The sequence below is a fragment of the Cajanus cajan genome, chromosome 10 (assembly GCF_000230855.2).
Source record: "Cajanus cajan strain Asha chromosome 10, NIPB_CcT2T_4, whole genome shotgun sequence".
Taxonomy (NCBI): Eukaryota; Viridiplantae; Streptophyta; class Magnoliopsida; order Fabales; family Fabaceae; genus Cajanus; species Cajanus cajan.
This window is the reverse complement of record NC_138526.1, coordinates 5,681,317-5,707,215: the sequence shown is the minus strand read 5'-3', so window position 1 is coordinate 5,707,215 and position 25,899 is coordinate 5,681,317. Positions and strand designations below refer to the sequence as shown.

The following is a 25,899-nucleotide window of genomic DNA, read 5'->3' as shown; positions in this document are numbered from 1 at the left end:
TTCTATGCACGAAACCCATATGTGCAGGCGATGAGTGCTTGAGAGTGCAAGTATGATTTTTTTCGACCTCTGTGAAGTAGCATGCACGTAACCGCTGTCCACTACGTCAATTACGTGGCTTACATGTAACCTCTCGTAACTTTTCATCCCGCGTTTCTTTATTTCTTCGACTAGGCTTAGTAACCGCTTAGGTGTAACTGTCCCAAACTACTCAAGCAACCTCTATTAGAACTACTTGACCTACCCTCGAACACCCACATTCTTTTCGTCTATCTCAATCTTTATCTGTATGACATGTATTCCCATTTGATTTTTCGAGTAGATTTCGAGAGAATTAATTTGTTTCGAGTGCCCCCAACAATACACTATTATTAACAGAGGTTTATTGAAAACTGCAAATTTGAGAGATAAGAAGACTCAAATAAATTGTGATTTCTTATAAAGTTTAGCCAATAGTAGAAAGTGTATTTAAAAGAGTGTGCTACATGCATTTCTCATCCTTTAACTGGCTCTTTAATTCCCCCCTTACGAACTAGCTACACGATAAGGGAGAATAGAAATTGGTAGAGTCATATGCATTAACTCAATTTGGAACATACACTACAAGAAAAAATAGAGTTAACGGGGGTTATTTTTGGCATTACCCGCGGTTAAAACCTCCGGAAAATGTATTTCCTGCGGTTGTGATTTTCGCCGGGAAAGCATCCGTGGCAAGCGATTTACCAGCGGTTTTTGACAACCCCCGGAAATGCATAGCATACCCACGGTTTTGGAACCCTCGTTAACGACATAGTCTACCAGGGGTTTTAAACCCCCGTTAACACCATCATTGATTTTGGCTGTTTGTGATAACCCCCGTAATTTACTACGGGCTTTAAACCCCCGTTAATGTCATCACATAACCTGTTGTTTATATAATCCTGTAATTTACCAGGGGTTGTAAACCCTCGTTAACGCCACACTATATTTTTAATATATTGTTTGTATTTTTAATTTTTAAATCCCTGTAGCTTATAAATGGTTTTTAACCATGTATAATATTTCAATCTATATATAAATTTTGAAATGCACAAGTTATATAAATATTAAAAAATAAAATGAACAAACAATCCACAAATTCAATATATTAATAAGCAAATGTACATAAACAAGTCATCCAAAAAAATTCCTAACAAGCAACATCCATAGTTTAGTAATATCCAAAATGACTTTTAAGAAGTAATGAAAATATATCCAACAAAATATTGATTTTCCTAAAACAAAAAGGTCAACATCTTTCCCTAACAAATATAACCCTATTGTCTATCTTGAGAATTTGTTGGAGAATGATTAGGGACATTAATTGGTTGTGCACTTCCTTGGTCAGATACCTACAATTAAATATAAAACTTAGTTAGAAATATAAAGTATATTTTAAAATATTTATAAAATTAATTCAAATTTAAAATATTACCGGTGAAGATTGAAATACAGGCAAGTCAGGAAGCCTTTGACCTTGATAATTTTGTGCAAAAAAATTCATCATTGTCTCAAATTCAGTTCTACAGGAAAAACTTTGTATCGATGGTTGAATTATATGAAAGTCCTCAATGCTTAAGCTTCACATCCATTTCTACAGGAAAAACTTTGTATCGATGGTTGAAGATCATGAAGCCCAGGTTGGCAGGTAAAGAAACAATCCTGCATCCAAGGTAACAAACCAGGTGATTATGGTCCAACTAAATAATAAAAATAATATTAACCACCTGTGTAAGTACTATTTAAATAAGTTAACCACCTCTAACTACTCAAATCCTCGATGTTTAATCACTTTTATTACTTAACCTCAATTTTTATTTAATTTAAATTTTTAAATAAATAGAGATATGTTTCGTCTCCACTAATATATATATATATATAAATGGAATAGATTAGCAAATTAACACAATTAGACTTTTCTATATTATACCTCGAGTAGAGTCATGGATTTATAATCATTTTTTCGTCTCCTTTAAATATTAAAAATTAATATTAAAAATCAATCATTCATGTAATCACTCAAATAAGTTAATTATTTCTAACCACTCAAATTCTTAAAAACTTTTATTATTTAACCTCAAATTTTATTTTATTTTAAAAAAATTCAATAAAATATATAGATATGAAATGTCTCAATCCCTACTAATATGATCAGAAGACCACATTTCATGGAGCATGTCTGCCTTAGCTTCATTTAATAAATTTAACTGTTCATACACATACACCACCAAGAAAAAACTTATTTCAACTCATGGATTACTGAAATGTTGATCCACACATTACAATTCATCAAAAAGATTTTAATTTTTTTATCCATCCAAACTACAAAGAAAATATTAACATTCAAATTTAAAATTTTGTGTATATTATTCTAATTTCCCACCATTAAACCAACCCTAAATATGGTTTAATTCATCTAAAAAGATAATAATAAGTCAAATGTCAAAAATGAACATTCATATAGTGTTTGGATTAACTTCTCCAACAACATTTTTAGAGAAGAAAAAAAAATAAATTAACATTAACATTAATTTAAACATAAGTTAATTTATAGAAAAGTTTGTCGATCATGTATTGTCTTGTAAAATGTTTTACACAAATAACTAATTAAAAATCACAATTTTTTTATTATTATTTTCATAGATACGATATTCACAATGTCTTAAAACTGATAATTAATGGCTAATATGTGTTCATGAGACATAGTTATCTATTTTAACTATTTCAATTAAATATATATTTTAATATTATTTATCTTTTTCTTCTAATATAAACTTTACATATTATTTTTGTAACTATTTTTTATAATTAATTATATACAAGCATATAGCCAGTAAAATCAGACTTGCTAAGTTTCTATACCTCAAGTATGAACCAAGTGCAACCAAGGATAGCAATTACTAAGTTTTGGAAAGAGAAATTTCGTTTGACAAGGGGCAAATATTTATTAGTATTTTAACGCTTTTTAACACCCTTTCTAATGCAATGTTTTAGCACCATACGCCATTTTCGACACTCATTTTATTTATCTCATATCAATAGAAACAACTAACAATAAATGATCCGTTAAAAACAAAATAGATGTAAAATGGGGTCTAAAGTATTACTTGGTATATTTTAGGCAGCATGCTTTTACACAAAAACATCAATATATCAGGCATCATATCGTGTTTTAATGGAGGGTGCAACTACTACGTATATGACTGATTGAGCAGAAAACTTGTTCCAGTTCAGTAAATTGTTATCTAAATGAAATAAATCATATAAGTAGTGGACAAGGAGATCAGTGGTTGAACAGCCGAGCTTGAGCTTTCTGGTAATATTTATGTCATGCTGGGGAACAGCCAAACTTTCCATTTCATTTTTCTTTCTGATAGATAATGCCAATTTGAGCATATTTTTCAAATTCGGTTACTTAGCATCTAATCTACAGGACTGTGATTTGTGAATGAAGAATCTAACATATGTAGTGGTCACATGGCAAATTAATGAACGTAGATGATAATTTGCTCTGTCTTTGGCACCGGAAGTTATTTAGGGGAGAGGAAAGGAAAGGGAGAAAGGATGGAAGGGGAGTTAATTGCCCTTGTTTTGGTGTTTTATGTTCGCAGAGGAGGGAAACTATGATAAGAAACCAAAAACAAAGGAAAAATTCGTTCTCCATTGCTGAAATAAAAAAGATATCAGTTGTGGGTAGGGAATTGATTCAAGAAATAAGCACACTGAATTCTGAAAAAATGATAGAAAATTAGAGATAATAAAGTTTCCAGGAAAAATTTGAGTACAAGCAAGGTTTCTTCCTAATTAGGAGTTTCCTCCTTCAAAAGAATCAAAACACAAGAAATAACAATTTGACACCTTAATTGGCTTGTAAAATCTAAAACACAACCTATATATGACTATAACTATCATGCCATGACCTGCTGTAGACCCCTAAAATTGTCCGGGTCGGAAATAAAGCTTGAAGACTCTCGAAGACTGAAGGATAATCAGCCAGAAGGACTCCTCGAAGGCCCTAGGAGGGTTCTCTGTAGGTCTAGAGGTCTTAGAATAGCTCAAAATAAAGAAGTGGAGGGAAAAAGCCCAATACGGCCGTACTGAACTTAATACGGCCGTATTGAAGCTTCAATACGGCCGCAGCGAAACTCAATACGGCGTATTGAAGTTTCTGAAACTTCAATACGGCCGTACTGAAGTCAATACGACCGTATTGACACTTCAATACGGTCGTACTGAAGTCAATACGACCGTATTGACACTTCAATACAACCGCAGCGAACTCAATACGGGCGTATTGAAATTTCTGAATTTCAATACGACCGTATTGAACTTCAATACGACCGTATTGAAGTTCAAAAATTTCAATACGGCCGTATTGCCCCTGTAGGCCGTATTGCGCCTATTCCCTATAAATATGACGTCAATTGGACGTCATTCCAGACTTTTTTAGATAGTTTCAACCCTCTCCTTGAGTATTCTGGGGTTTTTGAGCAGTGTTCTGCCCTAGAAATCACTCGGAGAGTTGATCCGACGAAGTTCTTGAGCCCCAAGCCATTTTGCTTGAGGATCGAACCTAGTCGAGGGGAAATCTTTTTGATTCCCTTAGTTAAAATTTTGTTCTAGGAGAGCGAGGAGCGGGCTTGTAGAGCGAGGGAACGCCAAAACGCTTCCCAGTTCTTTGCAATATATAAAGGCACGCTTCAAGAGGTTTCCCTTCAATCCTTCCTTTTACTGCTTTCTGTGTGCATATTTAAACTGTCATCATGTAGATAGTCAATTTATAATTGCTTAGGATAAATAGGGGTAATTTAGTAATTTTATACTGTTCTTTTAAAAATAATCTGTCATAGGGAACCCGAAAGGGGCGCCGTGGGGTGCTAACACCTTCCCCACGCGTAACCGACTCCCTTACCCAACTCTGGTTGTAGTGGCCAAAGTTGATTTTTAAATCAATTGCCTTATCCCTTTTTCCAATGTTTTGAGTAAAACATTGGTGGCGACTCCACGAACCCTCCTTTTGCGAAAACCACTAATCCATGGAGGGTCCCGCTTGGGATTAATATGGATTGGTGAGCCTTTTAATAAAATTGCTCGTTTGATGAGGTCTCAGTTTGAGAATAAGTCATTCTAGCAATCTACATTTTTTAAACAAATAAACGAGTCCAACCATCCTTCGCGAATGCCGAAAGTCCGTTTCGGGCCGGTGGCGACAGATGGCGACTCCACTGGGGAAGCCTCGAGAGTCAGTCCCATTTAGTGACAGATTATTTTTAACAAATAATAGTTAAAATTACTTTATTACCCCTCACTTGTATGATAACATGTTTATCTATTTGGCTTTAATAACTGTTGTATTTTTAAATTTACACAATTGTTTGAAATAAAAACTGCACACAAACCTTTGCACACAACAGTTCCCTCTATACCCGGGGGCATGAGTGATTAACCATAGGGAGTGGATGTTAGTACGGCCGGTTGTCGAATGGGTCTATAGGTGCCCGTAGACCGTTGTCGGAAAGCATCACTCAAGGTGATAACCATGAACTTAAGTCCGACGGTGCGTTGGAACTTTCCATCGACCTACGACGAGAGGAATTGGGTCCCTATAATGGGGGCACCTTGGGGGCCTTTGACCAAGTGAGAACAGTTAGATCCTCCTTGAATATGCACTTTTCTGCAGGAGACCCCTACCTCGTGATTCGCTCGTGACTGTTCGTGGATGAGTGAATTGTTTGTGTAAATGCTTATGTGCAATTGTTTGTGCATTAATAAATAACCTCGTGATAAGGTCTAAAAATAATCCTCATGCATGAAAAAACCATGACGTGAGAGGAAAAACCATGTGTGAAAATATAATAAAAGTAAGGAGCATAGGCATCATTACCAATAAGACATCATGCATCCTCATGAAAACATACATTTTAGGATCACCAATACCTCTTGACATGAGTGAAAGAGACCCATGACTATAGAGATTCTCCGTTGGGGAGAAATCATAGATAAAGAAGGGTGGTAAACTTCCGTCTTAAAAAGGCAGCGCCTTAAAGATGGAGGTTTATCAAGCTCATGTTAAAGAGTGTATTCATTCCATAAAATAAACTAACTAAACATTCATTTTAGAAAGTGGCTGGTCATCTCTCTGTCCTTACGCGCGCACGGAAAATCAAGAAAATGGAAGCATTGGAGGAGCAAAACAAGAAGCTCACAACCGAGCTTTCACAGCTTAAAGAGCAGATGGTGCAAATGATGGAACTCATGCGTCATCACAACATCCATGATTCTCATCATAGTGATCATGGGTCCCATCATGAGGGAGAGGAGGAAGAGCATGAAAAAGATCCTCCAAACGCCGTACCCCTTGGGGCAGGAATTATAATAAAAGAGCCCGAGGTCTCAAAGGAACAATTCCATGCCCTCGAGGATCGGCTAAGGGCTATGGAGGGGCATGACTTTGACATTAAGGATGCCGCCGACATGTGTTTAGTGAGGGACATTCAATTCCCTCTTAAATTTAAAGTGCCGGATTTCCCAAAGTACGTGGGATCGACTTGCCCTAAAAGTCATCTCACCATGTACTGTCGCAAGATGGCTGCATATGCCACAAATGAAAAGCTCTTGATCCACTGCTTTCAAGAGAGCTTAGCTGAAACTGCACTCAACTGGTATATGCAGCTAGATGGAAATCTAGTACACACATGGAGGCAGTTGGCCGACGCCTTCCTCAAGCGCTACAAATACAACATCGACCTAACACCCGATAGGTCTGATCTTCAAGCTTTGAGTAAAAAGAACGATGAATCCTTCAAGGCGTACGCCCAACGTTGGAGGGAGTTGGCGGCACAGATAGAGCCCCCGCTGTCGGATAAGGAGACGGTGTCCTTATTCATCAACTCGTTGACTGGTCCCTATTACGATAAAATGATAGGGAACACAACGACACTCTTCTCGGACATCATCACCATAGGAGAAAGGGTGGAACAAGGACTTAAAAGTGGGAAGCTGGCTAAGCCTTCCCAATCATATGAAGCTAAGAAGGCCTTTGGGAAGAAGAAAGAAGGAGGAGTCAACGCTGTAACCATTGCTCCGTCTTCTTCCGCTTCGAAGTCAGGCAAATCGCAAAACAACTCTGTGAAGAAGTTTGATAGACTTCCGACCACTTACAGCGATCTCCTGCCAAAGCTAGTAGAGGCGCGTCTTATAGCTTACATTCCACCAAAGAAGGTGAATCCACCCTACCCCGATTGGTACAATCCACAAGACAAATGTCTATACCACTCGGGGGCACAAGGGCATTCAACGGAGAACTGCCGAGCTCTCAAGTATAAGGTCCAAGACCTTATCGACGCTGGGTGGGTCACTTTCGATTCGACGGCGCCCGACGTGAGCAAGAATCCTCTACCGCAGCAGGAGTAGAGAGAAGGGCAAGCCATGATAGGGCCCCTCCACATTTTTTCTTTTAGGGACTCATGATCAGTACCCGAGATCATGAGGACCTTTTCATGTAAATAAAGGGTTTTGTACAGTTTTACACTCATATATCAATAAAAAGGCATTTTTCACACATTATTCTCTCATTTTGTTCTATTCTCCCTCTCTCATTAATATTAATAAACTCTAAACCTAAACAGAACCAATAAATAATTATGTCTGTGATTGCTCGCTCTGACCGGGATCCGAAAGCCGAAGGTGAATGGGTTGAGTTGGACAGTGATGAGGAGACCATCTCTCCGGATCTGCAAAGACTGCTAGATCAAGAAGCTCGTCTACTCCAACCGAATCAAGAAGAATTGGAGACCGTGAATTTGGGGCAGGGTCAAGAATTGAAAGAGGTCAACATTGGGACCCGTATCAGTGATGGAATAAAAACGCAATTAATTCAATTATTGAGGGAATACAAGGACGTATTTGCATGGTCGTACCATGATATGCCCGGGTTGGACTCCAACATTGTCGAACACAAGTTGCCCTTAAAAGAGGGGTCTCGACCTATTAAGCAAAAGCTTCGACGAATCAAGCCCGAATGGTCCTTAAAGATTAAGGAGGAGGTGGAAAAACAATTGGACGCGGGATTCTTGGTTGTATCCCAGTATCCCGAATGGCTGGCTAACATTGTGCCAGTCGTCAAAAAGAATGGGAAGGTTAGAGTGTGTGTTGATTATAGGGATTTGAATCGTGCCAGTCCAAAGGACGATTTTCCCTTGCCACATATTGATACACTCGTGGATCACACCGCCACAAACACACTCTATTCCTTTATGGATGGATACTCGGGGTATAATCAAATCAAGATGAATATAGAAGACCGCGAGAAAACTTCTTTCATTACACCCTGGGGAACTTTCTGCTACAGGGTGATGCCTTTTGGACTTAAAAATGCGGGTGCCACCTACCAACGAGCGATGGTGACGCTATTCCACGATATGATCCACAAAGAAATTGAAGTATACGTGGATGACATGATCGCAAAGTCAAAAGACGAGATGGACCACGTCCAATATTTGAGAAAATTATTCAATCGGCTTCGTAAGTATCAGCTTAAGCTAAACCCGGCTAAGTGTACTTTCGGAGTTCGGTCGGGTAAGCTTCTTGGGTTCATCGTCAGTGAAAAAGGCATAGAGGTGGACCCCGATAAAGTAAAGGCAATAATGGAAATGCCTCCTCCTAAAACTGAGAAAGAAATTAGAGGATTCCTCGGCAGGGTGAACTATGTCGCAAGGTTCATCGCACGGTTGACTGACACGTGCAAACCGATATTCAAGCTGTTGCGCAAGAATCATTCCGAAACTTGGGATGAGAATTGTCAACGAGCTTTTGACAAAGTCAAACAGTGCTTGGCCAATCCACCAGTATTGGTGCCACCTGTCGAGGGAAGGCCATTAATCCTCTATCTGACAGTGCTTGATGAGTCCATGGGAGCCGTGCTAGGGCAACAGGACGAAACTAGAAAGAAAGAACAAGCCATCTACTACCTGAGCAAAAAGTTCCTTGATTATGAAACCCGCTACACGCCATTAGAAAAGACTTGCTGTGCGTTAGCGTGGGCAACACAAAGGCTCAGGCAGTACATGATAAGGCATACTACTTGGTTGGTCTCCAAAATGGACCCAATTAAGTACGTGCTCGACAAGCCAATAATCACTGGGAAGATCGCCCGATGGCAAGTGCAATTATCAGAATTTGACATCATACATGTCACACAAAAGGCCATCAAGGGTAGTACCTTAGCTGATTACCTAGCACACGGGCCGACCAATGACTATCAATCCCTTCAGGATGATTTCCCCGATGAGCATATAATGAGTATACAACATGAAGAACCAAAAGACGATGCGTGGACCATGTATTTTGATGGAGCCTCCAACATGCTTGGACAGGGGATTGGGACAGTGTTAATCTCCCCACAAGGAAAGCATATCCCTCTAACAGCAAGACTCAATTTCGACTGTACAAATAATATGGCCGAATACGAGGCTTGCGCGTTAGGAATCCAAGCGGCTATCAACAATGGTATCCTCAAACTCAAAGTATTTGGAGATTCGGCTTTAGTCATCCATCAGCTACGAGGAGACTGGGAAGTCCGAAATCCTAAACTGATACCATATGTTGAGCATATCAAAGATTTGACACAATTCTTCCAAAGTGTCATCTTTGAATACATTCCAAGGGAGGAGAATCAGTTTGCTGACGCCCTTGCTACACTATCATCGATGTTCGCCTTGGATAAGGAGCATGAAATGCCCATCATCAATATCCGGCGGCACGATAAGCAAGCGTTCTGCCTACTGATAGATGAAGCTGTTGACGATCATCCATGGTTCCATGACATCAAACAATATTTGTCAAAAGGGGAATATCCTGATATGGCTAGTGATAATGATAAAAAGCATATCCGAAGAAGGGCCATGGGATTTCTGTTGATTGGAGAAACCCTCTACAAAAAGAATTATGACTCGGTCTTGTTGAGATGTATAGACCAAGTCGAAGCTCAAAATGTAATCAAAGAAATACATGAGGGGGTTTTCGGTACCCATATTCCCGGGCCTGCAATGGCTAAGAAAATCCTCAGAGCAGGGTACTATTGGTCAACCATGGAAAGGGATTGTTACCAATACGTCCGGAAATGCCACAAGTGTCAAGCATATGCCGACAACATTCATGTCCCACCAACGCCACTCAATGTTTTGGCTTCACCATGGCCATTCGCAATGTGGGGCATGGATGTTATTGGACCCATCGAGCCAAAAGCATCCAACGGACATAGGTTCATCCTTGTGGCCATTGACTATTTCACTAAATGGGTAGAAGCGGCATCGTATGCTCATGTGACCCGAAAGGTGGTAACATCCTTCATAAGGAAGAACATCATATGCAGATACGGTATTCCCGATAAGATCATCACTGATAATGGATCCAATTTGAACAATAAGATGGTGGAAGAATTGTGCAAAGAGTTCAAAATTCAGCACCATAACTCTTCCCCATATCGACCAAAGATGAATGGGGCAGTCGAGGCAGCCAATAAAAATATCAAGAAGATAGTACAAAAGATGGTTGTCTCATTCAAAGACTGGCATGAGATGCTACCCTTCGCTCTCCATGGTTATAGGACTTCAGTACGTACATCCACAGGAGCTACTCCATTCTCCCTTGTTTATGGAATGGAGGCAGTTCTGCCGGTTGAAGTCGAGATACCGTCTCTGAGAGTAATCATGGAAGCAAAACTTTCCGAGGCAGAATGGGTTCAAAGTCGATACAACCAATTGAACCTTATCGAAGAAAAACGACTGAACGCCATATGCCATGGTCAAGCCTACCAAAGGAAGATCAAAAAGGCTTTCGACAAAAAAGTCCATCCTCGAATCTACCATGAGGGAGAGCTGGTGATGAAGAAATTGCTACCAGCTCAAAAGGACAAAATCGGAAAGTGGGCCCCAAATTACGAAGGACCATACGTGGTAAAGCGAGCCTTCTCCGGAGGATCATTGATTCTCACAGACATGGACGGAGAAGAACTTCGATACCCAGTCAACGCTGACGTGGTAAAGAAGTATTATGCTTGAAGACGTTGCTTGCATCAGCCCGCTAGGATGAAAACCCAAAAAGGGCATCCTAGGCAAAAGTTAGGGCAAAACAAAAAGCCCGCCAGTACAAGGGTACTAGGCAAAACAAAGGCAAAATTATCCCCGCTAGGACACGTCCTAGGCAAAAATTAGGGGCAAAAGAATAAGATGCAAAAAGTAAAGCAAGCAACGATCACTTGAACCGAAAACCGAAAGGCGGTTCAAGCAATAATCTTCTAGAAGCAAGCGTCTTGCAGTATCTACACTCCTGGCTCAGGCATCTCACCCAAAACGATTAGGGGAACGAGAAGAGCGACAATTACAGATATAATTGTTTAAGCCAAAAATGTATAGCCTACCTTGGCCAGCCTTTCTTCAGAAATTCCTTTTGTAAATCTTTCTGTATAAACATTTGTGAATATCAATAAAATATCCATTTGTTTCTTTTCTCTCTTGACCATGTGATTATGCCTTTGAGTTGGTTTTTCATAAAATTGTACGAAATTCCATTAATAATCGGTCAATAAAAGAAAATTGGAGGGGTTCCTGTAAAATCCATAATCCCCTGCATAAAGGCTCACAAAAATACTCCCTCGCGTCAATGACAAAAAGTCCTCCAAGAAGAAGAGGATAGGGAGAGCCACTCACTTTTCTAAATAAATGAACAAAAATAAAAAATCGTATTGCATTTGTGCATCACACACACATTAGTTGCACATTCAAAGACCTTATCATGAGGCAACTGCATAAAATAGAAAAATAGAAAAATTGCTTGTGTATGACAGCAGCAAGCAAAATACAAAGATTCAGAAAATCAGCAGCATCATGCAGAATAATTGAGCCTGGAGAGGCTTGCCGAAAGAATACTCTCAAAATAACTGAGCCTGGAGAGGCTCGCCGAAATAATACTCTCTCAGAATAATTGAGCCTGGAGAGGCTTGCCGAAAGAATACTCTCAAAATAACTGAGCCTGGAGAGGCTCGCCGAAATAATACTCTCTCATAATAACTGAATTTAATTTCTTTAGCACTTTTAATTTCTGTACAGCAAAAGCCAAAAACATAAAAAAAGGCAAAATACAGAAAAAGCCAAAAAAATAAAAAAGGCAAGGATACAGAAAATCCAACAATCAGTTTGCACAGAATAACTGAGCCTGGAGAGGCTTACCAAAATACTCCTCATCCTCCATATCAAAGAATAATTGAGCCTGGAGAGGCTCGCAGAAATAATACCCCCCAGAGGGAACCTCAACTCACGCTTTTGGACTCAAAATCCCCAGCAAGAGTTATCAAGCAAGATCGTCAAAATCCCCAATGGAAGTACGATCTCCCAAGCAGAATACCCAAGTCAAAGGACTTAAACTTCCTCAGTGAAGATAGCTCTCCAACTCAAGTGTCGAGTGAGGCTAAGCCTGTAGAGGCTTCCTAAATAATACTCTGGGATACATAAGATCCCCAAATCCCCAGTCGCCTACTCAAGAGGCATCCCTACAAAAGGAGAAAAATCATAAAAAAAATCAATAATCATTCCCCAAATGGAATCTGGCTCTCAGCCAATCATTAAACGTCAAGCCGATATGCCTAACAGAAGAGGCTAATCAAAATCAACGACAAAATCCCCCAGTGGATAACAGCCTACACAGAGGCAGCAAAATCAGAAAACCAAAAGAGACACCCGAACAAGGATAACCGGGATACTCCACCAACGTCGAAAGGACATCAGCCAATCACAAGGCACCGCTCACATCAGAAAGAGCATCTTTGTGTCAGCACCCCAAAGGAATCAGAAATTCCCCAGGGGGCACCAACTACGCAATGGAAAGTTGGGACACAAGAACCTATGAGTAACTGCACATCCCCTAGACGGATCCCTGCGTTATCCAGCCCCTAGTGGCACAAAATCAGAAACAACCGTCGAAGCAGCATCGTGGACTGTGGAGACAAAATCATCACAAATCCCTGGAAAGGAGATATTCACGCTACCCCGTCGTCACAAACACGGAGGTATGCAGCTTCCGGCTCGGGCAATGAGCGAAGCTATCTCTGGAAAAGGGGTACTCACCACTTACCGTTGTCACAAAGGTACTTAGCTTCCGGCTCAAACGAAGAGTGAAGCTAAGCCTGGAGAGACGATACTTACAGCTTCCAGCTTGGGCAACAAGCAAAGCAAGGCCTGGAGAGGCAAAACTCACACTGCTTACCGTTGTCACAAGGGTACTTAGCTTCCGGCTCGAACAAAGAGTGAAGTTAAGCCTGGAGAGACGGTACTTACAGCTTCCAGCTTGGGCAACAAGCAAAGCAAGGCCTGGAGAGGCAAAGCTCACACTGCTCACCGTCGTCACAAGGATACTTAGCTTCCGGCTCGAACAAAGAGTGAAGCTAAGCCTGGAGAGGCGGTACTCAACCATCAGCGTCATCAGAGACGCGTCGATGTCCAAACTTCCAGCTCGGGCGTCGAGTGAAGTTGACCTTGGAGAAGGTAAACTCATCTACCGAGGATGTCAGAAGCGCCGAGGTATGCACCCACCTGGAGAGGCTACTCAACATTTTTCCACCGGAAGACGCTACAAGTCAGAAGGTCGGCACAATACCCGGACAATTGGGTCAACTCCTTTACTTGTCAGCCGATACACTAAAAGGCCGTCCGACTAAGTAAAGGGGGGGGGCAGCTGTAGACCCCTAAAATTGTCCGGGTCGGAAATAAAGCTTGAAGACTCTCGAAGACTGAAGGATAATCAGCCAGAAGGACTCCTCGAAGGCCCTAGGAGGGTTCTCTGTAGGTCTAGAGGTCTTAGAATAGCTCAAAATAAAGAAGTGGAGGGAAAAAGCCCAATACGGCCGTACTGAACTTAATACGGCCGTATTGAAGCTTCAATACGGCCGCAGCGAAACTCAATACGGCGTATTGAAGTTTCTGAAACTTCAATACGGCCGTACTGAAGTCAATACGACCGTATTGACACTTCAATACGGTCGTACTGAAGTCAATACGACCGTATTGACACTTCAATACAACCGCAGCGAACTCAATACGGGCGTATTGAAATTTCTGAATTTCAATACGACCGTATTGAACTTCAATACGACCGTATTGAAGTTCAAAAATTTCAATACGGCCGTATTGCCCCTGTAGGCCGTATTGCGCCTATTCCCTATAAATATGACGTCAATTGGACGTCATTCCAGACTTTTTTAGATAGTTTCAACCCTCTCCTTGAGTATTCTGGGGTTTTTGAGCAGTGTTCTGCCCTAGAAATCACTCGGAGAGTTGATCCGACGAAGTTCTTGAGCCCCAAGCCATTTTGCTTGAGGATCGAACCTAGTCGAGGGGAAATCTTTTTGATTCCCTTAGTTAAAATTTTGTTCTAGGAGAGCGAGGAGCGGGCTTGTAGAGCGAGGGAACGCCAAAACGCTTCCCAGTTCTTTGCAATATATAAAGGCACGCTTCAAGAGGTTTCCCTTCAATCCTTCCTTTTACTGCTTTCTGTGTGCATATTTAAACTGTCATCATGTAGATAGTCAATTTATAATTGCTTAGGATAAATAGGGGTAATTTAGTAATTTTATACTGTTCTTTTAAAAATAATCTGTCATAGGGAACCCGAAAGGGGCGCCGTGGGGTGCTAACACCTTCCCCACGCGTAACCGACTCCCTTACCCAACTCTGGTTGTAGTGGCCAAAGTTGATTTTTAAATCAATTGCCTTATCCCTTTTTCCAATGTTTTGAGTAAAACATTGGTGGCGACTCCACGAACCCTCCTTTTGCGAAAACCACTAATCCATGGAGGGTCCCGCTTGGGATTAATATGGATTGGTGAGCCTTTTAATAAAATTGCTCGTTTGATGAGGTCTCAGTTTGAGAATAAGTCATTCTAGCAATCCACATTTTTTAAACAAATAAACGAGTCCAACCATCCTTCGCGAATGCCGAAAGTCCGTTTCGGGCCGGTGGCGACACCTGTATCTGCTTAATCTGAAATTATTATGAAAATGACTGCCTACTAACTAGGCCTTTCAAAATTGAATTAATTAATAATCTTCACATAAATAAATTATTTGTCTACCACGACAGGGAAGAGACAAAATTAAATAAGTACAAAAATGAAATATAGGAAGAAAAACAATGAAGTAATTCCAATTACTAATCTACTCTTGCATAAAATTATTTGTCTATCTGTTACCAAACTCCAAACAAGCAAGGTGGTTAAAGATGATTTTGAATATTTTTTGCTTTTACCCTCAGGAGGAAGCAAATATTTTTCCAATCTTATTAACTTCCACACCTACCGTATTTCCACTTAAATGTAACCCCTATTCTATCAAGTATGTGATACATACCTCAGTGGGGTTTGAATCAGTTAGTAACAGAAATTGCAGGTAGTAACTGTCATGATTAGACAGCTGTAGTTAGTTTGTCTGACAGCTGGACTGTCAGTTAGTGGTACATTGTTATTTGTAAGGGGACAAATGTATAACTACGAGAAGGAGGGTAGGTCTTTGGTTTCGGAGTGAAATTGGGCGGAAAAGCTTGGGTTACTCTTGGAGGAGTCTGTATCGACATTTCCTCATTTCTGTCCATTATCTCTCCATTACAGACGTTTCTGTCAATAAAGTTCCCATTTCTTTCTTATATTCTGATCCAGTAGAATCAGTATGCTATGACTAAATGAAGGACCTATAAAAATAATAGAACCGGTTGAAGGTAGACCAAGCTTTAGACGACAAGACAAGGACATAGTGAGATCAACTTATATAAGGTGGTACCATAATATACATTTTGGGCAAAACTGCAAAAGTATTTCTTCCAAATCCCATAATGAATCTTTCACTTTAGGCTCACAATTTGCAACTCATCCAAATTATAAATCCATCAACTCAAACATAAAACTCTTCCAAGATTAATTTCTAAAATTAAATATCCCAAAGTCATTCTCCACCCAATATCAATCAAAACAAAGCTAACAAGCACATCTAATTTACAGCCAAGTATATACAAAAAGACCAAGTAACCAATGTAGTGAGGCAACTAAACCATAACCTTACTCAAAACAAGAACCCATTTGAGAATTAGTTTGCCGAACTCATATTAACCCTCCTTTCCAACAATCTTAATTTCTTAACCTTCTCTATTTCCATTCTTCTACTATTCCATCCCTCTCTGCCAACCAACAAAACTCAATCAAGGTATACCAAACACAAAAAGGGCAAAATTATCACTTACCGTAAACAACTTATGTCAGGTATAATATAAGATTGCACACAAATCACTATGAACATGTTTAGATAAACTTCTCCAAAAACAATTCTAGAACAAGAATTAAAAAGAAAAAACTAAAATAAATTTCTCCATAAACTAAAATTAGCTTATGCATAAATTGAAAATAAGAGTTTTGAGAAGTTAATATGACAAAACTTCTACAAATTAACTTATGAATAAACATTTTAGCTTATTCCATTTTTTTTCTTGATTTTCTCTCATAGAAGTGTTTCGAGACAAGTTTACCAAATGTCTCATTCCAAAGTCAAAGGAAGCACATAGGTTCCATTGGATCAAGTTGCAAGCCCTCAAAAATTTTAGAATGACCACATGCTAAAATCAAATCAAACACAAACTTAAATCCTACCAGAAGCACTTTTCAAAAAGCAAAACAAGGAGTGATTACCTGTTCTCTTCAGAGTCAGGGTGGATGGACAAAAACTTCCCAGGCACAGTCAGCGCAGCCCACATGCAAAGCACTAACCCTAGATCAATACGGTCCAAGCTCAAGGATTTTCTGCTAACAATCTGAAAAAACCCCAAATGAACAACGATGAGGGAATTTTTCCAATGTTAAATCTCAAGAGTGTGAGTAATACAAGAGATAAATACGGTCTTCAAATGATAAAAGATGAGTGGAAAACATACCTTGGTCGGTGCTATAGAAATCGCAGGCAGTCGGAGAGCGTTGAGAGCGTCGGAGAGCGTCGGAGAGAGAGGCTAGGTCATTTGCATTTTTCTGATGAAGGAGTGTTCTTAGTTAGTTCGTGAGAGAGGGAAACCAAAACATATGTGAGAGGGAAATGAAAAAAAAAATAATTATCATTACAAAGATAAAAAAAAACAAAAAAAAAATATTATTAAAATATACCAACGGTTTTAAATTTTAACCCCTGTAACTTAATAATACTTAACGAGGGTTATTGAAACCCCAGTTATTTACTTATGTTCCCGAGGGTTAGGATAACCCCCATTAAAAAACCCCAGTTAAATACAATTTTTTTTGTAGTGATAATCTCTCTTAGTGTAGGTAATCCTAAAAGATCGTCAAGGAAAAACATTCAGAAACTCAGACTATTGGAATTGATTTAAGGTCACTCGAAACTCTTCTAGAAAACCGCAACGATAAATTCTTTAATTTTTCACTTTAATAGCTTGTTGGCCTTGATATAGTCGAAATAAGAGTTTCAAGCATTTGACTTTTACCCCATTGAAATGCAAGTCTCAAGCTATTTCCTTTGTGTAGTGGTAACAACCATTGGATGGACCATTGTCTTTAAATACTATTAAATACAACATTTTGTAGCACTAAGAGAACATGCAACACCAGAATCTAATGTAGTAGGTGAAGAGCCAACTAACACTATGGTGACCACCTCTAGGGTTGTAAATCCTTTATGAGTATCCTTTGAAGATGACACCTGTAAATCTTTGAAATGATACTTGTAGACTTTCTTTGTTTTTCTTCTTAGTTTGATAAGTGTCTCTTGGTGTCATAAATACAAATATTAAAATAAATTTTTCTTATATGATTTAAGAGGTTATTTATGATCAAATTTTCCTACTTAAAGGAATGAGACAATTTTGTGTGTCAATCCTAAACACCTTTTGTACTAACTACATTCTGTCCAAGTATCTAATTTTAACTCTTTTGTTAAAAAGTGTTTTGCAATCTTGAAAGTTATCATCTTCATTATATTTAGGAAGACAATAAAGACAAATGATCGAATACTCAACAACAATAATAACATCAAAAACATTTGATTGTAATTGTTAAAATATAAATTTTGAGAATCTTAATTTATCCTTTGTTAACAATTATTTTAAAAGCAAACAAATTACTTTAATACACTTGCCATAACTAGGTTTGGATTTATGAATAATACAATGTATTAAGTGAGAAATTTAATATACGAGAACCATTTTAAGGTGTAACACATTTTTAAAAACTAAGAATGTTCTCATATATGTTTCATTTACTTTTTTTAAAAGAAAAAGTATACGAGAACCATTGAAAAAAAAGAGGACAAAAAATAGTTTTAAAACACATAAATAATTTTATATGTACGATAAAACATGCTTATCATACAAAATTTCTTATCCACCATGGCCCTGCCTGAGGGTACAAAACTCATAGCTAATAAAAAAAATTAACAAAAATATAATGCATAAATTCATGTCACGAAAAATTTATGGTGTGTTTGGATGAGAAATTTATATAGAGTAATTCATTTATTTGAAGAATTTCAAATTCTTTGAGGTGAAATGTTTTGTTTGGATGAGGAATTTAAAAAGAATTTGAAATCTAAACATTTGTGAAATTTCTTAAAATAGTAGAATTTCAAATTCTCTCAAAAATGGGAGAATTTGAAATTCCTCATATTTGTTTTTCTTATTTCACCTATATATTTTATCTTATCTCTTCATTTTTTAATTATTGGATATTCAAAAATATTTTTAAAATTATTAAATATTATCTTATATTAATTTTTAAAATTATTAAATATTATCTAATATTAATTTTTAAAATTCTTAAATATTTAAAAATGGATTAATATTTATTTTTATAAAAGTTAATTTAAAAATCTCAACATATAAATATATTTTTAAAATCAATTTTACTATGATAGAATCAAATTATCATATTCAACCTAACAATTTAAAATTTAAGAAATTTGAATTGACTTATTCAAACAAAATATTTAAAGAATGATAGAAATTGAAATCAAAGTAATTCAAATACTAAGAATTTAAAATTTCTTGAATTTGTAAAATTCCTCGTCCAAACACACTCTTAAGTTGTTTCCAAAAGAGACATTGTGGTCATCGGTCTGATTCTCACAAACATCAATATTTGGATAGAGAATAGGAAGGTTACCTCAAATGTCAATGTCCAAGTGATTGAGTGGATTACAAAAAAAAAAATTTGTCATATAGACACACAATATTTATTAATAAAAATTATTTTTATTTATATTATAAATATTATTTATGTTGATATATTATTAAAAAATATAAATATAAACTATAATAATATATAATATATATTATTAAATCTCATTTAAAATCAATATTAAATTGTGTATAATTATATGTTATATATATATATATATATATTGTATTTATAATAACATAAATTTATTATATAATGATACAATATTTGTCAGTAAAAATTATTTTTACTTATACTATAAATTAAATATAATATATATTGTTAAAAAGTATAAATATAAATTATAGTGATACATAATATATATTATTAAATCTCATTTAAAGTTAATACTAAAATTGTATATAATTATACGTTAAATAGATTTATATTTATATATATTATATTTATAATAATATTTTTTATATGTTAAAAGAGAATGAATAGAGTAATAATATCATTATTGAATAAAGTGTGTCCATACATGTAACGTGAGACATATTTATAATCATCATTTTGATTGGTAAGAGAAAAAAGATTTTATTGTACGTGAATAGTTTGTTATGGAGTGTGCTGCATTGTAGAGTAGTTGCCAAGTCTCGAGTCTCGACTACATTAACCTAAACGTGACTAAGATAATCTAGGCATGGCTAAGTCAGCTAAGGCGTGGTTATATATGTTGGTTCGGAGCAGTTATGTTACAGTGTTTATCCAAAAGTCTACTGATATTTATAACATATAATAACGGAGATTTTCATATTTGATGTATGTATTTTTCATATGATTCTATTCTTAAATTTTGAAATGATAAAAAATAATATTAAAAATTAATTATTTTTGTAAAGATAAAATTTGAAGGTCAAATGTCTCACCAAATGATTTATTAAACATCAATAATTTTTAAAAAAATTTATTAAATAAAATATAGAAGTATAAAGTGTTTCAACTTCACTAATTAATATATATATATATATATATATATATATAATAATAATAATAATAATAATAATAATAATAATAATAATAATGGATAAATTTGATCATTAAAAACTGCTTGAAACACCAATATAGTACCAAAATATAATTGACACAAATAAAAAAAACATTGTGTTAACCATAATTACATTAATAACAATATACAAATAAGGTATAATTATTTAAATTAAATTACACTATTAGTTCCTCTATTTATTTACTTAGTTTAATTTGGTTTTACCATGCAATGTTTTCTTTTCATTCAATTTTGACTAATCTTGTTAACTTTTTGGACACGTGGCATAATAATAAAAATGACACAAATCGTCATGCGCATAAGAATTAAAGTAGCATCATTAATTAGTTTAAATTGGACAAATTAAAATGGTAACATTGTACCATTTTCAAAAGTTAATTAAGGAACTAAATTAAAACTTTTGATAATAAAGTAAACCAAATTGAACTAATTAAATCAAAAGAATGATTTAACAAATTATTTATCATCCCATTTATAACCCATCATTAATTTAAATTGCACAAGTATAGATACACATTATGAAAATAGAATCTAAATTATTTACTTTTCAAATAATTGTGCTTCCACGGTGGGTAAAATCACAATCACAAAAAATATATTATTTTTTTATTTACGTACTTATATGTAAACATCCATTCACTTATGTGTAAAAATCCATTCCCTACAAGTATGTCTAAATTCAAGACTTTATGCACACAATATCATGAGATAAAAACTTCATTCTCGAGAAAATCTTTTGCATGCTTAGTAACATAATAAGATTAATCTTTGTCAAAGTGAGTTAATAATATACATAAAACAAAACTTAATCAACTCAAGTCTTGGGTTTGTTGTTTGTCATATATGAAGAGAGCGAAAATCCGGGAAAAAAGAAAGTGTCTCCAAAAGCTAAGTCAAGAAACGGCGCTCTGTACATTTTTGGATACTTTGTTTACTATAGACAGCGCAAAAACTGGTTCATGAGGTACTCGCGTTTTCCAACTTACCAAGCATATCAATTTGGTAGTTGGAGGTGCATAATAATATTATTACTTTTATGCCATGGTGATGCTGCTGCATTGCAACTAGCAACTCTACCAGCTATACTTCTCTACTATCCAGGAACAAAACTTCAACTTGTATCCAAATGATTTTTTAAAAAACAATTGATTTATGCTATGGGGAGTGGGGACTTTGATCAATTTTTACATGAGTGACTTGCATCACAACTAATCAAAGTTGAAAATAATACATGAGTTTATAAGTATTTTTAGAGCTTTTTTATTGAAAAAGTTGTTTGTTATTAAGTAGATTCTATATAACACCTACTTTAGCATAGATTGCAACATTAAATTAAATTTTCTTGTCTTTTTTTTATTAGTTATGTCCCTAAAAAAATGGCCTAATAATCGACAAAAAATTTAATCTCTGTATAATAGAAAGTGTACTAACCTGGTCGAGTTGGCAAACTTGATCAAGCTCGGCCAAGAGTCAAGGACATCAGAAAGTCACATCGACTCGTAACGACTTATAAAGGCCACGTTATCTATCAACCACCCTGAAAAAATAAGATACAATCTCGAAACTCGAGCATAATTATCGTGAAACCGATAAATAATGATAACCCTAAATTCACCAAGATACGCATACTGCCTATATATAAGAGACATCTATACCATCAGGAACTAAGTTAAGCATTAGAGTCTCTTTTGCAGGCACCACCTCCACCTTGGAGCATCCAACCTGTGAAGGCATAAGGGACTCACCAATCTTGTTGAAGAGGTCGTCATTAGGCCAACTTTAGGTGAGAACAGAAAGTAACTTGTGTAACTTAATGAATATTATTAAATTGTTAGTATAATCATTGCAAATATATACAATACTGTAATACGAATTTTGTACATGGACTTTTCCTGTGAATTTTGTATTAAAATCCACAGCAAACATTATTCCTACGAATTTTTCTGCAAAATTTTATCTGCTGGTAATACCTTCATGGATAATATGTTTTTGCGAATTTTAAAATTTGCAAGAAATTTTCCTGCGAAAAAAATTCGCAAGAAAGTTTTTTGCGAATTTTTTCGCAAGAAATTCTGCAGGAATATTTTTTACGAAAAAACTTAAAGAAATTACTACAAATTCTATTAATAATTCTTCAACTTTCAAATGCTCACAATGAATTCATCCGAAGCATTTGTTTCTACACCTCTAACATGTGATACATAATCTTTTAAACTCTAAGATTGTAGATTATAAGTCTAACACTTAACCATACAAATTAACTTGTAAGGTAAGTGTTGCCTCAACTTATATACTCTTTAATTATTTTATTTTCAATCGATGTGTGACTTGAAGTTTTTTTTTTAAATATTAAACTTATAAATTTAAATATTTTTTTTTATTTTTCCTGCCGATTAAAATTGGTAGAAAAATCCACAGGAAAAGTTACCTGCAAAATTTTTCTACCATTTAGTAAACATTACTTACGAATTTATTTTTTTAAGAAAATATGCAAGAAAAAAATAAAATTCTTACAATATTTTCTGCAAATTTTTATCATGAAAAGAAACTTCTATGATCATTAAAATTATAGGAAAACTTGTAAAAATTTCTTGTAGATTATTTTTTATAAAACAAATTGTAAGAAATATCTGTAAATTATTTTTCATAAGTAAATTTGTAAAAATATTTTGTGAAATTATTATTGCAAGAAAATTCGTAAAAAAATTTTGTGAATATTTTTTTTTGGAAAATTCGCAGGAAAATGACATTTTTCTAATAGTGATAGAAATTGTTCCTGTGTTAGGATACACACTTCAATTATCCTTGTTGTAGCGGGTTGGGTCCTGGGTCTCGGTCTTCTCGTTTCTTTCCGGGTAGTCCGCAGTGGGGGGGTGTGCCTGCAAAGACACTCCAACGCTCAAGTAAGTGCTTGGCGTAATAAATGCGGTAGTTGAAAGTTAGTTACGTACCTCGAAGGGGACCTATTTATAGTGTTTCTTATTGGGCCGTGATTAGGGACTGGGCCCCGGAGAATTAGGGGACTAAACCGGCACATTACGTAAATTAATCTCTTCGTAATCCTCCTAGTGTAAACCCGTGCCTGGACCGAGTAAATCGACACGTTCGGTTCCGTGAGTGGTCGGTGGGATCGGGGTGATTGGTTCGGGCAGCCACCATACAGTATGCAACCCCCGCAGCGTCGAGGATACAAGAGACGAAGACGGTTGAAACGCGATTTGCGGCATGGGAGAGCAGGTATGGGTCGAGTTCTGTTTTTCAAGCCTATACCGACTCCTCTACAAGGTGCACGAATTCCTCAACTGGGTGAGGCGTATGCCTAGACCTCCGATGGATGGAACACAGGCCAAGATTTCGGCTGTAAGAGCGTAGGTTAACCTTAAGCGGGTGGATTCCATGCCGGAATCTTGGCCGGGCCGAGCCTAGACCGAGGTCTCATTGAAGGAGGCTTATGGCGAGGTCTTTAGTGAATGAGGTCTACGCGTAGACCTTGGGCGGATGAGGTTTACGCCGAGACCTTGGTTGAAGGAGGCCTATGCCGAGACCTTGTTTGAATGAGGCCTACACCGAGACCTTGGTTGAATGAGGCCTACGCAGAGACCTTGCTTGAAGGAGGCCTATGCCGAGACCTTGTTTGAATGAGGCCTACACCGAGACCTTGGTTGAATGAGGCCTACGCCGAGACCTTGCTTGAATGAGGCCTATGCCGAGACCTTGCTTGAATGAGGCCTACGCCGAGACCTTAAGTGGTTGGAACTCATGCCGAGACGTTAGTGGGTGTGACCTGCCATGTTGGCCCTAGCAGTTACAAGTCCAACAGTTACTAAATTTGGACCGTTGGATGATGCAGATCGAACGGTCGCGATCTGGGGACGTCTTTTCACCTCCCCATTTACCTCGCCTATAAATAAGGGGTGGGCGTGTGAGAATTTACTTGTTGTAAATTTTCCGAGCTCTCTCGAAATCAGATTCATCCGAACACACCGAGCAAGGTAAATTTTGTATTCTTTATTTTTGATAATAAATGGACAAGGGTTACTCTTCGACTAGGAGTTGGACGTCGTCGGAGGTGTCGAGCGCTGCGACGGACAGAGAGGGGTCGGATTCGAGTGAGATCTCAAGGTTGCCTCCGCTGTAGTGTGAAGTGGTGTTCCCTTCCGATCACCTCGAACAAGAGGATAGTGGGGATGATGTGGTCGAGGTATCGCCCCCGGTGACCTTGGTTGTGGCTTTGGCACGGGCCACCGAGGTTGATGCTAGAGGTTTAGGTCGGGACGGTCAGCCGAGCCCACATGCCGAAACCCTTCATGTTGAATCTAGTGGGGACGAGTTGGAAGATCGACAACGGCATAGTGGAGGTGCCCAGCTATGAGTGGGTGGACGGAGAGGTCGGGATATATTTTTCGAAGTTATCCGATCAAGGGTTGTTGGACACTTTCGTCTCTTTGGAGAAGTGTTTTGGGAGTGGGGAGGACGAGTTTCCGCTACTTGCCGAAGCGTGCGAAGACGTTGGTCCGAACACTGATTTTGTGTTCTTGGACTCGGGGCCTGACGAGGACGATTATTTCTTTGCCTACATGTGCTGGTTCGAGGATCTCGGCGTACAGTTGCCTTTTGATGATTTTCAGATGGGAGTCCTCCGAGTCCTAAATGTGGCGCCGACCTAACTCCACCCTAACGCTTGGGCGGCCATGCAAGCGTTTCAGAATTTGTGCCTTTGTCTCGGCCTCACGCCCCGACCACTCGCCTTCCTCTTCTATTATACCTGCTGTCCGAGTAAACCAGTAAAGTGGGTTTCCTTGGCTCGTGTGCCAAAGCGTGGGTTCCTTCGGGCCTTCACTTCCTCCTATAAGGGGTTTAAGAGTGGGTTTTTTAAGGTCCGTTGGGGGTCAGAAATGAGGCATTGTTTTTACGACCGAGAAGACTCCCCCCTGTTTTCTTTTTACTGGACGAGGTGCCCGACGCGTTTCTAAGCGATCCCTGCATCGAAGCTCCCTGCCGAGGACTTGGAGATTGTGGAACTGCTCGATAAATTGCCGGAGGGTTTGCCTGTCCGAGGCCTCTTGGACATTTTCGAAACGTCTCACTTTGAGATGGCCTTGCTAGGTATGTGTGTTAGGCTCCGGTTGTTTAATCAGTTTTAAATTGATGTTAAAATTTGTTTTGTTGCAGGTATAATGGCCGGAGGCAAGCTAGATGTGACCGCTATGCTCGCCAAGAGGGCGAAGGATGCAAAGGCCAGTGGGGAGGTGCCATCGGCAAGGTCGGCCTTGAAGGTGCCGCGAGATAAGCCCTCTCATGTGATTATCCCTATAGCCGATGCCAAAAAGAAAGGAAGCACTTCCCAGGTTCGGGCCGCCGAGCACAACATAGAGCCGGAGCGTCCGAGCTCTTCCAACAAGAGCCCGAAACACTATCCTTGGAGCAATCGGGTTGCGGCGCTTTTGCTATTCCCGCTGTGGTGGCAGGCTCGAACTTCCTTGCTCCGAATGTGCATACCAAGAACTTGGTCGGTCTGGACCTTACTACCGGTGGTGGGCTGCAATATTTGGAGGGCATGTCTGTCGAGGCCGCGTACAAGCTTTTTTGTGAGCTTGATACTCGGACCTCCCTGGTTGCCAAG

General features: G+C 37.9%; 1 long non-coding RNA gene across 1 annotated transcript; it reads right to left on the bottom strand.

The window, feature by feature from the left end:
* Nucleotides 1–1,108: 1,108 nt before the first annotated feature.
* Nucleotides 1,109–18,793, bottom strand: LOC145952785 (uncharacterized). Its single transcript, XR_014430270.1, has 4 exons — nucleotides 16,984–18,793; nucleotides 16,742–16,863; nucleotides 1,454–1,680; nucleotides 1,109–1,370 (listed from the first exon to the last, which is right to left on the bottom strand). It is a non-coding gene; the product is annotated as an uncharacterized LOC145952785 (long non-coding RNA).
* Between the last annotated feature and the right edge of the window lie 7,106 nt (nucleotides 18,794–25,899).